The following is a 17860-nucleotide window of genomic DNA, read 5'->3' as shown; positions in this document are numbered from 1 at the left end:
TACATGAACTCAATGAACTCAGATCTTGAAATTAAATTTCCATGTATGTAATCAGTCATGAACAGTCACTGATTCCCCAGTTTTTAGGAAGATCAATTTCAATATCAATAAATTCAGGACTACTTTTCCAGCCATGAACAATCAATGAATCCAGAACTTGGAATTGAAATTTCATGGATGCGAACACAATTCCTGTAATTTTTCATTCATGAAAAATCCATGAATTCTCATTTGTCAGATATTCTGGTAACGATTTCCAAGTCATGGACCAGCAATGAATGAACATTTGCAAATTTGAGAATTGATCATTGATCAGTCTATCAATTACATACATATGTATGATGAATCATCAATATTATAATTTTATCCAAACTCATGCGAATCAAACCAGGCAGTAAGCTAAACTGAATATCAGAACTTATCCAGTTAAAAACAAACCATTGAACCTGAATTCAGACTCCGCGATCCAGAATTGAACAATCAATTCCTTAAATGCGACAATCCATCGTTGTTAGAATCTCTTAATCCTTATCCAAATCATATAAAAATTTGCACTAAGATAGCAATAGTCTCCTTGTATTATTTTGGGGATGATTGATGCTTTAATAAAATGTATTCCATGGATCCATCGTTGTTATGAGACTCTCAATCTCATTGAAACCAAATCAAGACTGAGGCTAGCACTCGGAGATAATAGTGGAAGTGAGAATCATTCCGGTGTCGTTATGAATCTCTTAATACTCAAGCAAATTTGACATCAGTAATGAGAGAATCTAATATGAGCCCTCAGGTGGCGAAAGATTTTGGGACTCATTAAACATGTAGTTAAACTACACATCAACATTTTGTGAGAGTACCTCGCTGAGATGAAACTCGACAACAGTTCTGTGAAATTGAAGGTTTCAGAAAAATTCACTTTTTCTGCCTCTTCGTGAACACAGCATTTCAGCATTGAAAATAATTCTCTTGGGTTTCACAATACCTTATTACCACTTATTAATAGATCACTAAAAATCATTGTTAGAGAAGTGAACATTCAAAGCAATCCACTAAAATGAAATAGTGATGAAGTCCAGTGTGATTTATTATTCCTACATGTTATCTCGTATTTTCCACCAGTTAACAGATCATAGTGATAATTTGAAGAAGTTCAACCTAAACTGATCATGTCCCACAGAGAGTGATTATTTTTAAAACTCTCATAATATGAACACCAACATCTCTCAATTTCATCCAATTTTCATATTTATTTTTAATAGCTTATTATTTTATGAAGCGAGTTGAAGTGTAGAAGCTACCAACTAAGAACTAACCCCTTGACTACTCGAATCTATCACTGAAAATCTAAATTGAATTTGAGGAGGCATGTTCAATTGGTTTTCTAGATTCTGAGCCTTGCTAAAAACGTACATGAACAGGTTTCAAATACTTCTTTCTAAGTGATAGGTTTTTCAAGTCGGTTCAGTTTTTTCTTTCTCAAATGACATTGATGAAATTCTGAATTTGGTTGGGTCACACGTTCATCTGAGAAATTCAAAAGGGAGTTTTAACTCTATAGATAGGCTATACTCGAAATAAGCACATTACATTTTTGTAATCAATTAGTGACAATTTTAATTGTTGGAAAAATTTATTCCATTTTTGATACATATTTTACATTAAAAAATCCCAAAAAATCATTTTTCTATTGTGAAATATTACAGTTGGTAATACTATAAACAGTAATATTACAGTTGGAATGGGACTATAAAACAAAATTTAATCTATTCGTATTTCAAATAGACCCTTACGGAGTACTAGGTACCCTTACGGTTACCTGCTAGCTATAAATAGATGTCATACCATCATCAGAAATTGGATCAAGTTTTGCCATAATGAATCGTCAATCTCAATGATGACGTACAAATAATGTTCTAAATTCCTTGTTGATCTGATGAGGGAAGTACAGGTCATAGCAGCAGAAGAAAAGTGTTGTCACAACGTCAACAATGACATGTGATGCTCATCAACATGCAGATTTATGCGTGTTTGAACTGCATGCATTGATTCAGAGTTATGAATTACTGTACCAATTCCAACTCTACTGTTGATCGGTATGTTCAATATTGAAGAGTTTGAAGATTTGGAGATAAAAATTAAAACAGCATGGAAGTGAAATTCAATTATTGTAGTCAGTATTGGTTGAATAGGAATTATTGATGTTATCTATTATGAACTCATACAGTTCAAAGTGATTCTCATTGGATACGAATATTTTTTACAGGAGCTGAAAGAAAGTATTTCAATCACTCTAGCTCAACAATTTCATTTATGAGTTTCAAAGATACAATTTCAGTTAATGTTGTCTTATGTTAGTAATGAACATAATCAATATATAAGAACAACATAATTTCCAGAGAAACTCCTTTCTATTCAAATGAATAGAATTTTGTACCTCGATTCATAATTTGGTCAATTACTAAATTTCCACAATGATTAATACACAATATCAGTTGATAGAAGTGTCAATGCTGACTGTGATTTACTTATAAGGAAAACAGGTTACATCTACCAGTAAATGAGATTCTTCCAAACAATAGGTCAGACAATCAATCATTCGAACAAGAAATTTTGATTTCTTACAACCAAAAGCCTCCTTCAAATAAGTGATCCCATTCAAAATGTTGTGAAATTTTGTAATTTTACTCGAAATCACACATCGGCACATGACAGGAATTCTTAATATACCTTACGTTTGTAAAGTGAAAATAAAGTAATCACTTATAAATTGAGTTTGATTGAGTAAAATGAATTCAATAAACTTATTTTCAGGAATTAAATATGGAGCATCCCACCAACAGGAGTTCTCAGTGTTCTCTAAATCTGTAGATTAAGTTCAGCATCAACTATGTTGATGTTACTAACATTCATCTATGTTAGTGGCCCTGTTACTAACAAGGTTGAATTATTTCTGAAATCACTTTGAATCTAGGGGGGTTTAGAGAGCATAACACTTTTCTTATTATACTAGCCGTCAGGCTCGCTTCTCTTGCCATATCCGTATAGCCAGGGGGCTCCGCCCCCTGGAGCCCAGACTGAATCGTCCAAAAATGAAATCAGCGGGCTCGCTTCGCTCGCCTGCATTTTTCATTTGGGCATGGCTCAGAAAAGCTGAGAAAAACGTTGGAAAAACGCTGATTTTGGGCGTATCTTTGATGAAATATTGAAGTCACATCATCACCAAATTTTTAGACCCTAGCTAAACCTCTGTATCAAATTTGAACTTTTTCTGTCTATTACTTGATGAAAGAACTGAGAAAACGCAAAAAACCGCTAATTTTTTGCGTATATGTGGCGTTATTGCAAATTCCTTCTAACACAACATTATTACACCCTAGTTGAGCTTCTGTACTAAATTTGAACATTTTATGTTTATTTGTTCTCGATAAAGCTGAGAAAACGCTGGGCGTATCTTTGGAAATTTTTCCAAATCCGTTCTTAGTGCGCCTCTAAAGGGCCGAATGAATATACCTACCAAATTTGAACGTTTTTGGTCCGGTAGATTTTTAGTTCTGCGAGTTAGTGAGTCAGTCAGTCAGTGCCATTTCGCTTTTATATAGATTTTAAATAATATTCTTCACCTTGGACAGTTCTATCAGCTAATTTGTTTACACACTCTAAATTATAATCCTCATCACAATGTAGAATGAATTAATGTATTCTTTGCTACTGCTTCTGCATTGTATACTGCTTGACACTGCAGTTGAATTGATAAGGAATTTTGTAGAAGTTGAATACGTTCTGCAAATCCTAGGAATAAGATCATCTCCAATGTTATCCTACGGTGATGCTGCCAGAGCAGATGGAAAGATTAACTTGTGGTTGTTTCTTTGAAAAATCTCATTCTTACACAAACTTTGAAAAGGCTGGAGGGAAATATCCAATCCGAAGCAGAAAACAAGAAAGCAGCATTTTGTATCACCCTACCTAGAATCTATTCTAGGCCAACGTAATTTACTTCACTCTCTCCTATTCGTTTCCTTTTCTCGCGCACTAGTCGGTCTCTCTCTCTCTCTCCCCCATAACTCTGATCATACTAGCTCTTTCTCTCATATTATTTCTCTCTTTCTCTTATATTTGTAGTGTACTGTACAGTACTTCATCTCTTGCTGCTTTGCACTCTAACCCTCTCTCTCCAGTCCCTCTCACTCCCATCAGTTCCCTTCTCCAACAGTACCTCTCCTATATTCCCTCTTTCTCTGTTCCATCGCAATCAGGCGTTGCATGAGTTCACTCCAACTTTGATCCTTTGACTAAAAGCTCATGGATCCTTTCACAATATTTAGCTAACAGAGAAAAATAGCCTTCATTTGAAATATACTGATAATTTCTATAAGATTCTATTCTCATATTAAAAGATCAACCACATTCATCGAACCCTCAGTACGATATTTGTGAAAAAATTGAGTTGAATAGTTTTTTTGGACTAGTTGTCTCTTTTCAACTATCATAATATTTTCCACTTGGAAAATGAATATGAATATAGTGATAATGTACAAGATACGAGCATAAATAAAGTATTGAGGAGAATTATTATGATGAATAATATTATTAATGAACGTCATTAAAAATTTCATGAAGTAGTGCAGTGTATAAAAAACTTCAAAAATACCGATCGGATTAAATCCGAGAACTTGAACCTTTTTGTGGTTGACATGAAAAAAGATTTAACCATTTCAGAAGTGAGCCACGATCTCATAAATTTTCAAAGTAATCATTGGAATATTTATTCCTGGGAACAAGAAAAGTATGAATATATCAATCTGATTTGGATATAACTGATAGCAATATTGTTAATCTGATACGATCAATGATCAATAAGTCTTAAAATTTTACAATAACACAACAATGTACTGGTAAGTTTCATATCAGTGATCACGTCATCATCTGTCCAAATCATCCTAGAAAACAGAAGTGCATTGTTTTTAATACAGAGTATATCTACTGTATTGGCTTGTGAGATATAATTTTCTACTATGCTGAGCCATTATGGCTGTGCAAAGGCTAAAAATAAACTTTCTACTGGTGATATTTTCCAAAGTTTTTCTATTTTCATTTCATCAAGCTATCAAAATGGAAAAGTTTTCACAGGAAGACATTATTTTTTTCTGATCATTACTTTTTGAGATATGAGGGCCTAAAGTTTAAATTTTTGGGACAGAACATTTCAAATTCGATAAGAGATAACTCCATGAAATTTAGAGGATGAATTCTTCATGGTATTGTTGATTGAATAAAACAAAAAGTTTCTGAAAATATCATATTTTGAGAATGTTATTAAATTTACAAAAAATAACTCAACAGAAAGTTGTCTTTAGTAGATTGAATAACTTTCTCAAAAATTGATATTTTAAGAAAATTTCTGTTTTATTCAATCAAAAATTCCATGAAGAATTCATTTCCAAATTTCATGGAGTTATCTCTTACCAAATTTGAAATGTTCTGTCCCAAAAATTTAAACTTTAGGCGCTCATATCTCGATGAGTAATGATCGGAAAAAAATGTTTTCCTGAGAAAACTTTTTTATTTTGATAGCTTGATGATATAAAAATCGAAAAACATTGAAAAATATCACCAGTAGAAAGTTTATTTTTAGCCTTTGCACAGCCTTATCGGTGAAAAGCCACGCAAATAGATATGACTTGAACTAAAACTAGATTTAGCTTAATTTAACTATATGGCTTGATAAGGCTTAGGAAAAAAGTGAATATGATGCATAAACTGATGAAGAATAAACTAGCTATATAACCATTGGAGAGAAATGATAATTATTGTAATTTTCAATACACTATTATAATATCAAGTTAGATTATAATTCATCTGGTGATCTATTAGGTATAAGCAAATTGAGATATTAAAATTCCCACTTCCTCGTATACGTATTATAAGAGAATCTGTTTAGCCAGATGTGAAAACCGAACATAAAGCAAGCGTTATCTTATCTATTGGCGACTCTTGCAGTTCATACAGACAGTATTTGTGACGCAATATTGGAAGAAACTGTCTGCAGTGTTTATGAAAACTCTTTAATTCTCTATTCTTTATCTTAACTCGTTCAATTTTTGCTTCCTGGTTTATGTCAATTCTCTATGGAGACTGTCATTGAATTGAAGGAATTGGTGAGGAGGCATTGTGATGAAAATCCTAGCTGTTTTGATATTTAATAAGAAATTAATTCTTGAAAGTGATCCACATTTTTCTCATTAGTATTCCATTATTTGTGGAGTAGGCTACAGACAGCAACGAGTTAGTGATGAAATATTGATGTCTTCATATTTATGAAAAAATCCATTTTGAAAGTAAAAAATTAAAGGTAGAATTTTGAAAGTAATCAATTTTTTTCACATAGTAATTCATTATTTAAGTTAAGGAGTACGCTACACACAGCGTCGAGCTATTTATAGAAATTCATGGCTTTTATAGTATTACTCTTGAAAATTCATTTACAAATACGGTGATCTCCAATAATATCGCAAACTTCTGCTCGTGTGATGGAAGCAATGATAATGACACATTGTTAATTGGGCCTACTGTGTTAGATGGGTTCCGAACCACTTGGAAGTGATTCCGAGGGAATGATTTATGAGTGATCAGTGAAACAAGAGAGCAGATGAGAGGATTTAACAATTAAGTGTGCCGAAGAGTAATTAATTACACCTCATTGTTGAATAATGAATAGGTTTATTATCAAGGACAGCGATCACCAACTCCCCACTTCATTGAACAAGCTTTATTAGTAGTAGATTATAGGCTGTTGGACATTATTATGGTTCAGAGCAGTGGTTTTCATCCATTTATGTTCTTCAACAGTAGTGAAGGTTATCTAACTATTATGTTTGGAGACCCACCTTCGAATTTCGCGTACTATTGAAAACCCTTCCAATCAACCCTCCACGAACATCTACTATAGTGAGGTCCACGTTATAATGGCAGTGTATGATTAGCAATGGTATTGCTAACCTTGTCTATCATTCAACAAAGCGGATAGCGCTATCTCTTTCTCGCTCTGCTCTGTTGTCAGTTCGTCTTTTAACAATGTAAAATTAATAAATTTCTTAACAAAATGTTTCATCTTAATTATGGAAATTCGTTATGAAATTATTGAAGAATATAATTTCCTGCTTAATAAAATATATGTGATTATTCTAAACGAGAATAAACAGTTAATATTACATCAATAAACCTGTATCAGCTACCGTCTATAAAAGGCATTGACAAGACAGAATCGGCCATGCCATTATAACGTGGAACTCACTACAGTGAATGCATTTATATGTTAACCAGCCAGGAGACTTGCGTGTTAACGATGTATTAAATTTTTAAAATTTTCAGTGAGGCTATTTAGTTTTAAGTAAGAACTCTAAAAACTTCATGGTCCCATATAGTAGTCAGAGCTTTCTGATTTTGGTAGTTGTTTGAGGGCAGAAACCCTCTAATATCACTTTAGACAGAAGAAAGCATTAATATAATATATCCATTATATTGAAAAGAATCTAGATTCAATTAATGTTTCCTTTTGTCTACGTTCCCTAATGCTAATATTCCCTGATATAGAGGACACAATTTTCAGAGCTAGAGCTAATAGTATTAGCACATAGTAATTAGAACAAATAACAGCAAAACTATAGTGAGGTCCACATTATAATGGCAGTTTTTGATTAGCAGTGGTATTGCTATCCTTGTTTATCATTCAACAAAGCGGATAGCGCTATCTCTTTCTTGCTCTGCTCTGTTGTCAGTTCGTCTTTTAACAATATAGAATTGATAATTAATTAAAATATTTCATCTCAATGATTATTATGAAATTATTGATAAATAAAATTTCTTGTTTAATAAAATTTAATTGATTATTTTAAATGAGAATGAACTGTTAATATTGCATCAATAAACCTGTATCAGCTATAGTCTATAGAAGGCATTGACAAAACAGAGGATCGGCAACGTTTTTTTTCCTATCCTTATCAACTGCCATTATAACGTGGACCTCACTATAGGAAAGAGATTCAGATTGAAACCACGCCTTCAGTCGCACCTTCAGGTTCCTACTATTCTCTTCTGATTGGTCATTACTTTGTAGCTCCGCCTACTCGTTGCTGATTGGCCAACACGTACCACTCGCGACGTAGTTTCAAACTTTACCACTAGATAGTGCCAGGTATTGGATGATGTGCTACTGATCAGTTCGCAAGACATCAAACCCTGATTACTTTCTTCTGATTTATAAAAACTTATTCAAGATCCGAGTCTGATATTCTTATATTCTGAAGTCTGCCGGTAGATGACTGTAGTTTCTGAGTGATATACTGCTTCTCTAACACTTTTTCAGCTCCACCTACTCTATACTGATTCATATATATTATGATCATCAATCAGTCGAAACGTAGTTCCAATTCTGCCACTCGATGGCATTGGTTACTGGATAATTCTCTGTCCTGTACAGAAGATAGCTGAAAATGGTAGTTTTCGGGCGTTGGTTTCGATGATCTTTTATCCCTTTTAAAATCACCTCTCCCAGTCCTAAACGCAAGAAACACCAGATTTAAACACTTTCGGCTGTCATACACACAATCAAGCAGAAACGTATATGAAATGTTTGCACTGAAAATTGAAATCAAATTCAATAATAATCTGGTGTGGCGCACTCACACAACTTTCCTTGCCGTTATTAAAATTGATCACCTGACGCTAGTGTTCACGCGCATCTCGTCTACTATTCAAAGATGTGAGCCAGCTGGTGACAGGACAATAACGCTGGAGACACACGAGGTCTGCTATCTCTTCATAGTGAATGATTTAATAGAATCAAAAGTTTGCAATTGAATAATCACATTTTCTCGAATTTCGAGCTTATTTTCAATTTTAGGTGAAAATGACACAAAACATTAATTGTAGAGATTTTCATGCTCAATCTTTTCTATTTGAAATTCTTTGTTTAATTTGTATCTGAAGCCTGATAATTGATAATCTAAAATCAAATTTTGAATAGCTAGGGCGGAGTCCCTGAAATTTTTACAGATATGAGACTTGTGGTAGTTTATAGAGCTTATCAATGACTATTCTAGGTATGAATTTGATTGAAATCGTCGAGCCGTTTTCGAGAAAATCACGAAAAGCCCTGTTTTTCACAACATTTCTGCCATTTTATCCGCCATCTTGAATTGCATTTGATCGAAATTGTTCGTGTCGGATCCTTAAAGTGTAAGGACCTTAAGTTCCAAATTTCAAGTGTACCGTTAATTGGGAGATGAGATATCGTGTACACAGACACACATACACTCACACACACACAAATTTAGAAATTTAGAAATTGGGGTACTACCTTAATTTTTTTCGGAAGGCAATAGGCCTACTTTCCTTACCTATGGTAATAGGGCAAGGGAGGTAATGAATGATAACCTACATTTTGGACTTCAATATTCGGGGAATTTTTGGCTTCAAATTCGAGGAAGGGACAGTAATTTTGGACTGTGCCTGTAAGTCCTTCGATCATTTTAATAATTGTGTATTGTGTAGGCCTATCATAGAATAAATCAATAAATATGATTGGAAATCTTATATTTATGGACTTATTCAGGAAAATTTCAAAATCTCACGAATTCAACAATTTTGGACATATTATTGAGAAGATCCATTTTTGTAGAACACGTCCAGAGGTCCAACTTAACTTACCTTTCAAATTTTAATATTTTGAGTTTGGCAGATTCTGATGATAGATGAAACACTGCTATTTTTTTCATAATAGATTTGTATCAATACACCGCCTATTCTTTACAAATAAAATGAAATGGGAATGAAACAAATTAGGAAAAATATAGACTTTATGGTGTTAATACTGTCTGTCTTACTAAATATTGAATCACAAATGAGATTAAAAACTACTAATACTGGAATTGAACCAAGTTGAAGGAAAATACAAATGAGAAAGAAACAATCAAAAAATCTCAATGAGTAAATTCTAATTCATTTTGATTGAAGAGCTACACTGCGACTCTACCTACACTAAAGAGCTACACTACCGGTTGAAAGCTTTTGGCAAAGAGACAAAAATACGTCTTTAGATTCATTTTCTGTTTGAATTTCAACATCAGTACTTGTACTATAGATTAATTATTTTCTCAGAGATTGAGGTAATAATAATAATATGGTTTGAGCGCCTGATTCAAGTGTTGAGATTCCTCGTCTTTTCGGCTAAATATATTGTGGTACTTGAGTTAGACGAAAAAATAGAGACTGAATACTAAATTGATCACGACCTGACTTTCAAAAATGTTTTTACTGTTATGCCCACAAATATTCTTGTACAGATTTAGAGAGAGAGAAATAGAAAACAAATGGAATTATTTATTTATATTTATTCATACATTGATACATACAATATCATTCTCAACTATGAATGATTGTGAAAGGAACAACAGGCTTAAAGCCCAAAACTGTTCCTTCCCCTAATTTAGATAGAAATTGTCCAAAAATAGTAAAAAATTAGTTCGCTTTCCAACAATAATTATACTAGCCGTGTAGGTGTCGTAATTTAGTGCCAGATTGGAATTGTTGATTGAAATCCAATACTTGAATTTATAATAGAGGAAGATTGATGTATTCACTGATACAAGTTTGAGGAATGATGAACTTCATTCAAGAGCATTCGAGTTGAACTGTTTCTAAGTGCGAAGTCCAAGACCTTCAAATTTAAGTCGCTCGTCGCTTAGCATAACTAGGTCAAGTTTGAAGGTCTCGGATCTCTTTTTTTATTGCTGTTCAACTAAAGGGCTGGTAATTGTCACTATAAGAATTGAATAATTTAATTTTTCTAGTGAAAGATTAATTTTCCTGCTAGTAATGCCGCAACTAAAAACCGTTTTTTTATTTTTGTGAATTTGAGTTTGAAATTTTATAAATCGTAAATAAATTAAATCTAATATCATCCTGTTAGTAATCGATTGATACACAGAAAATAAAATACCTCAATTGGTAGCTATTTTCATGTGAATAACAATTCATCAAAATCTAAATACAAAAAAAAATCCCAGTTCACTGAGAATACCTTTTTCAAAAACTTGTATTATTTAAAATCATTCAAAAACTAAGACTGCACTTACTCGTATTCTTTGGCACTTGTTATAAAGAGGCTCCTAGGAGATACGAATCTCCCTGGTGTTGGAAAAAATAGGTTTTCTTCAACTATTGTTTTCTTCAACTATTGTATTATGCATCATTCCTTAATAGTTGTAGCAACTCTCTCCATAGAGACATAAGAACATCAAACTGAACGAAATTTGGAAGCAAATGTCTTCCTATATAGAAAGGAATTTATTGCGAATTGAATTTACTCATAATATTCATCATTGATTGGTTTATTTTATTGGTAAATACTTCTATTAATAAAAGCAATATAAAAATCTTGAAATATCCTTTATTTTTTAAAACTTTAAAAAATAAAGTATTTATTTTTTAAATACTTTATGTACATGAGTCTTTTTCAAGACTTGTACATGGAAAAATTGGAATTTCTTATAATAAATTATTGTAATGTGAGGGTGAGGCATAATCATGTTGTCTCAGGGTGGCCACTAACGACAGGACAAGTGTGTTGAACATGTGTTTACACACATGCTTGTCAAGCATGTTGTATGAGAGGCTTATATATATTGCATCTATGAGAAAAAGAACAATATTAACTAACAGAAATGAACCAAATAATAGATAATCATGACTTCAGTAAATCAATTGAGGGAAAGCATGTAGGGCTGATTGCAGCATGCGTTGGATCTTGAATGCAGCAGATCTTGCAAGTGTTTGCGCTTGCGTACGCACTGTGTGTGATTGTGCGCGCACGCGTGCGTTTAGGACAGCGAATGTTGGCATTTGAGCGCATTTGTTTCTCCAACTTTTCCCATCAATGACTTCTGTAATGTTCTAACATAACCCATTGAGAAAGGAAGAACTTCTTCAACAACACAGAAAAGTTTAGTTGTTTTCTTGTTAAACATTCTCTGAAAATGTTCTGCCGACTGAGACTGTATTACTTCGAATACCTGAATTAATTTCGGTATTCAAACAATTGTACAAAAATGAATAAATAAATAAATGAATAATTTTTTTCCATAATAAATTTCATTTGAAATCCATTTTAAGTTTTGGAAATTATATGACCACTTTGCCAATTTGTGTGATCATTGTTAGTAATTAATTTAACTGTAATTACTGAATAATTATCAAGACATAATATAGATTAATTTTTTTGGAGCTTAGTTTATCACTTTTCAGACATTTTAGTGCACGATGTCAGTAGCATTCTGTACATTTCAAGTAATCATAGGACAAAATAATCAACCGAAATAATCGGAGAATATGGGAAATCTTCAATCTATTTTGGAAAGAAGATTATTAGTGATAGGCCAACTTTCTTAGCATTTCATTGATATTTTTCATTCATTCCTCACCCATCAATCTTGAAAAATTACCTTATTACCAAACAGAATAAATAACACTTTCAATTCAACTGACCCCACTGGTGAAACGTTCAGCAACCAATTCGAATGAAATAATAAAATGAGAAAATTTTTCACAGATTGAATTTGGAAATCAATGTAACGAAATTCTATATGAAGAAATGAATCATGAAATTCAGGTGAAAAGAAAGTGGAAATCTGATAGGAAGAATAAACTATCGGAGAATCCATTGAATCTCATGAAGAGATATAGAGACTTTTTTGAATAAATTCAAAGGAAAGAGAGTTGTGGTGGCAAGGGCCTATGTGTTAACAGAGTCCTTAACATTGTCAAAGGGGTGGGGAGGGGAGTATTTCGTCGGAGAGGAAGTATCATTTTCAATGCAGAGGGTGGTGGGTGGTGATCTGTATTATATTACTATTATCTATGTTAGTTATGAATTCTGAAAATGATTTCTTTGGAAACCTGGGGTGTTGAGAGACTTCTGAAATATTGATTGATTTGGATACTCAAAGTCGATAACCTACTAATTATAGTTTTCAAAATCGATTTATATTGGGGAGCACCACAAATATCTCAATCTAACCTCAAACAATAAATCGATCCTTCAGTTAATCATGGATTTTGGATTGAGAGATATCTTATTGTATGAAGAAGAGTTGCATGAGTATTTTTGTCTGTTTGCTGGTTTTAAGAAATGCCGCATCTCATTAATATTAAGAGTAATATGCATGCATCCATTGTATCTTGTTAGGGGCTTCGTGAGTGTTCGACCGGCGTCGGAAGGCTTCGTGTCTACGTTATTGATCGACTAATATTATACGTAAACCTATAGTGTATAGAGAGAAATGGAAATTTCACTCAGACAGAATGAAGGGACCTCTTTGCAGGAGAGAGCAGGACGGCGAATACAGTGCAGGAGTGAATTTGGGCTGAACTGAAAGAATAAAGAGGACAGAGAACGTATTGGTGTACTGCATTTAGAATGACAGAGATGGAGCGTTTGAGGGAAAGGGAGAGAGGAGCAAAGAATTTGAGCAGAAGAGGGAAGAGAATTGAACATGTGTGTGTCGGTGTGTAGGTGTAATGGTAGTGAAGGAAAAGTACATAAGGATAGAAAGGAAGAGACGGATTTGGAGGGAGATAAATAAGGAAAGAGAAGTACAAAAGCAACAACAATAAGGAGAAGAGAGAATAAGATGAATGTGTGTGTGCATGTGTGCTTGTGTGTGAGGAGTTTGATGTTGGTAGGGAATGGAATTGTACAGAAAGATAAAAAGACAGAAAGAAAGAGGAGGATGTGAAGTAGAATGAGTGAGGAAAAGGAGAGTGGTGTTGGTAGTGAAGGGCAACAGAGAAATTGAATGGGCTGTGCAAGAGAGACAGACTGCGCTGTACAGAGGGAGAAGTCAATAATGAGCAAGATCGAAGTGACAAAGAGGAGGTGGCCCGTTTTACGAGCGAGGGAGCGAGATAGCATGACAAAACTTTAATGAACCTTGCTTGTTCCCCTGACAACCGTATCCTTGGCAACGGAAACATTGATTGGAAATTGTGGAGGGGGAAGGCAACGGCAAAATAATATATTTCTTTAAAACAAATTATTTTCCACTCCAAGTCTCACATTATTATAAAAAGATTATCATCTATCTAGATGAGCTGAACTTCACATCAATCACCAATTCATGACAAATGAATATAATTTTTTTACAATTGAATCACAGTGTAATAAATCCAAATAAATGGCATCTCACAGAGCTCCAATAGTTTTCTGTAAGAGCAGCATTTACAGATTCATATCGACGTTACCTCACCAGAATTTACTTCAATAATAAAAAAGTTGACAAACTTCTGAGAATTAAGTAGGCACAGACGTGCATGTTGTATTATTGCCGCGAATCGCTTTTCAATTCAACTGCTGATATAGAAACCGATTGGTTTCCCTACATACATTTCACCAAAAATAATCAAAATCAAAATGTGTTTTTGAAAAAATCAACAATGTGTTTTTTGAAGTTAGTAATCAATTCTCATAATTAATATTGAACTGTAATAGAAATTTTTGAAAAGTAATGATCAAACAATTACAAAAATAATGACAACATCATTACTGTACATCTCAACAGCGCATGATAAGTAGGTCACGTGGTCTCCGGCGAATCCTTGTGGATGTATTTTTTGGAAATAAATCAATACAAATTACAAATAAATAATACTCACCCCAAATCACAATATCGGATCCTCTTTCTGGAAATGTGTAAGAAAATTCCAATCACTCCAAAATTCTGTTCTCTGCTGAAATCTGAAGTCCGGCAAAATTGAGAATTGAGTACTGTGAATATCTGGATGCTCAACCTACAAAAGTAGTTCTGTATCTCACCACTGATGGCGCAAGCGTGCAGGGCTCACTTCTCAGAAACGTTCTACTTCAATGGAAATCAGGACACTCATTCAAAATTTAATAATAATGCAGGTATAGGAGGTATAATAATTCAGTATTCTGTAGTAAAGTTGGGGAGAATAATAATAATCACTCTCAAAATGGACGAGTAGAAAGTAGATATTACACAAATATTTCACAGAACAAATTACTGTATACGGTATTCATTCTATAGAAGCATCAATATTCAAATATATACAGTATAGAGAAATATAATCTAGGTATTGGTAGGATAGATTGTAAATTTTAAATGTTTAGTTGACCGAGCGAAGTGAGGTCTAAGATTCAAGTCGACGGTTTGGCATTTCTTTTAATGTTTAAATGTTTGAATGTTTAAATGTTTATATGTTGCGCATTTACAGCGAAACGCGGTACGTAATAGATTTTCATGAAATTTGACTGGCATGTTCCTTTTTTAATTGTGCGTCGACGTATATACAAGGTTTTTGGAAATATTGCATTTCAAGGATAATAAAAAAGGAAAAAGGAGCCTCCTTCATACGCCAATATTAGAGTAAAAATCAGACTATAGAATTATTCATCATAAATCAACTGACATGTGATTACACAGATGTGTGAAAAAGCCAGTCTATTGGTGTATTTCCATAAGGTCTATAGTTTCAATCAAGTACTTGTGGATGAGAATACTGCGTGAGGTCTACTGTTCACAGGACTACTAGTCTATCATGAAGTAACATACTGTGCAAATAAAAGATTCATGAAACAAATGAAAAAGTATTGGAAGTATCTACAAATAATTCCATTATTTATTAATGTTTCATATAGTATTATGTATTGAAATTATAGTTATCTTTTGTATTTAAATTATTAATTTGTTTAACATGATATTAAATGTTAGTTTATCATGTAGCATTAATGTAATGCATCACTATGTAACATTGTAACTGTATAGCATCAATGATCATGAAAAATATTCCTTTTTTTATTAATATTCATTATAATACCAATGTATGTCCCAAGTTATTAATATAGTATTATCCACTAGACATAATAATAATGATTCAAGAAAAATTATGAATGAGTCATGAAATGATCAAGAAATAAATAAAGCAGAATTGTTTTGGAATGAATAGATTTAGATCCCAGACAAAATGTTATATGAGTTGGAAAATTATGAATTAATAATAAATTATAAAAAAATTAGAGGAAGATTGTTCAGAATAGAATAGTTTTACAATGAGTCGATTTAGACAAAAAGGAAAAAAATCCCGACTGAAAGAACTTTTAGCTTTTTTTTTTAGAAAAGTAGTGATGATACATGAAATATTTTGCATCGATATAACAAAACACTTTTTTCAATTTAGCTAGTTTGGGATCTACATTATATTATTTTCCATATTTCCTCAATGGTAAATGAACATAAATTGGAAGTTTTCAATCCTTCTTGATTCATCAACTTTAATGTCCTTAATTCCAATAAATTATTATTTTCACTGCAGCAGAATCTCTGTTAATATGGCATGAGCTATACATGCATAGCAAGAGACGCTCCTTTCACTGTGCAATCAAAAAATCTCAGCAATAGGAGAACATCACTTCAGACACTATATTTGGCATTGACAGATAAAATTTGATTTTAACCCTTCAAAGGTAAAACTGGGCCCACTGAGTGCTCCACTGGAAAGTTTTTCCCCAGTACTGTGATGTTTTTAGCCTTACATTCCTCAACATTGGTGACTCTACTTTTCAACAATGCTCTATAAGTTGATAGGAATATCATTGTCGTGATGATGAGATGTTTATCAATCTATAGTTTTTATCAATCTATATTATTCAATGTATAGTGTTTTGAGGCATACAGTGCACCAAAACAGTCCACATGTGCCTTTCGTGCAATGTAATATTTTTTAAAATACCTACACTTTATTTGCTATTTGATGATTCACGGTGTTCTAAAGACTTATTGCTAGATCTATGACATTTTCTACCTTTCGTGCAATATTTTTGATAATACACTTTATTTTCTATTTGATGATTCACGGTGCTCTAATAAGACTTATTGCTAATGCATTTTTATTAATAAGTAATACTATAATAAATTCTCATCAATTATACAAAAATAGACTTCTCAGAGGCTGAAGAAATCAAAGAAAATAATGATAGTAATGGATCACGTGATGAGGAAGTTGAAAAGCCACTGAATGACAACATGAAGTACCAGATTATCATTATTTGTATGTGATGAGCCACATTTATTTGATGATGAATATGCTCTAAATTTGACTGATGGAAGAGGAAAGAGAAGATGAAGATACTATAAGATACTGTGAAGTATCTGTGATACTATGAAGATACTGGAAGAGAACAAAACAATTAAATCAGGACAACTTCCTCAAGAACCTCATCGAAGTTTTTGAAAACTCGAGCTAGTCACCTAAACACTCAAACCACAACGAAATGCCAACTTTATAGATTTTCCTTGTCAAAACAATATTTTCGAATTCTGTTCAATGATTATTATGAATGAGAACTTTCAAATGGTGAATGATGCTTTTTCAGCATGGGAATTTATTGTTTGGACTTTTGACAGGATTCAAATGAACTTTTTTATCCTTTACTATTAAACGAGCAGTTTCTGTTTATATGTTTTTATGTTTATATATATATATCTGTATGTGACCGGATCTCGAAAACGGCTCTAACGATTCTCACGAAATTTGGAACAAAGTAGGTTTATGATATGAAGATTCGATTGCACTAGGTCTCCACCCGGGGTAACCCGCTGAAGGACATTAAAAGGATAAATACGTCCTTGGAAAAACAGGTGGAAATTTTGTCTTCTGTCGATACCGTAATGGAAGAGAGTGTCATGAACTACAAGCTTTGACAAACCCCCAACAAATATTGTAGCAAACATAGTATATCATTCCAAATCGAATTTATAGTATATCTATTTGTAGTTGATGATGT

The 17860-nt window shown here is 33.0% G+C and overlaps 1 protein-coding gene across 2 annotated transcripts in view; it reads right to left on the bottom strand.

The window, feature by feature from the left end:
- The window catches only part of LOC111057239, a 94825-nt gene extending 80005 nt beyond the window's left edge, over nt 1–14820 (bottom strand). For both annotated transcript variants that reach the window (XM_039423249.1, XM_039423251.1), the window contains exon 1: nt 14710–14820. The gene's annotated coding sequence lies outside the window, so the exon portion shown is untranslated. The remainder of the gene's footprint in view (nt 1–14709) is intronic.
- Nucleotides 14821–17860: the final 3040 nt, after the last annotated feature.

This window comes from Nilaparvata lugens, chromosome 3 (assembly GCF_014356525.2).
Source record: "Nilaparvata lugens isolate BPH chromosome 3, ASM1435652v1, whole genome shotgun sequence".
Taxonomy (NCBI): domain Eukaryota; kingdom Metazoa; phylum Arthropoda; class Insecta; order Hemiptera; family Delphacidae; genus Nilaparvata; species Nilaparvata lugens.
Note: the sequence above shows the minus strand (reverse complement) of the source record. Positions and strands in the feature narration are given on the sequence as shown.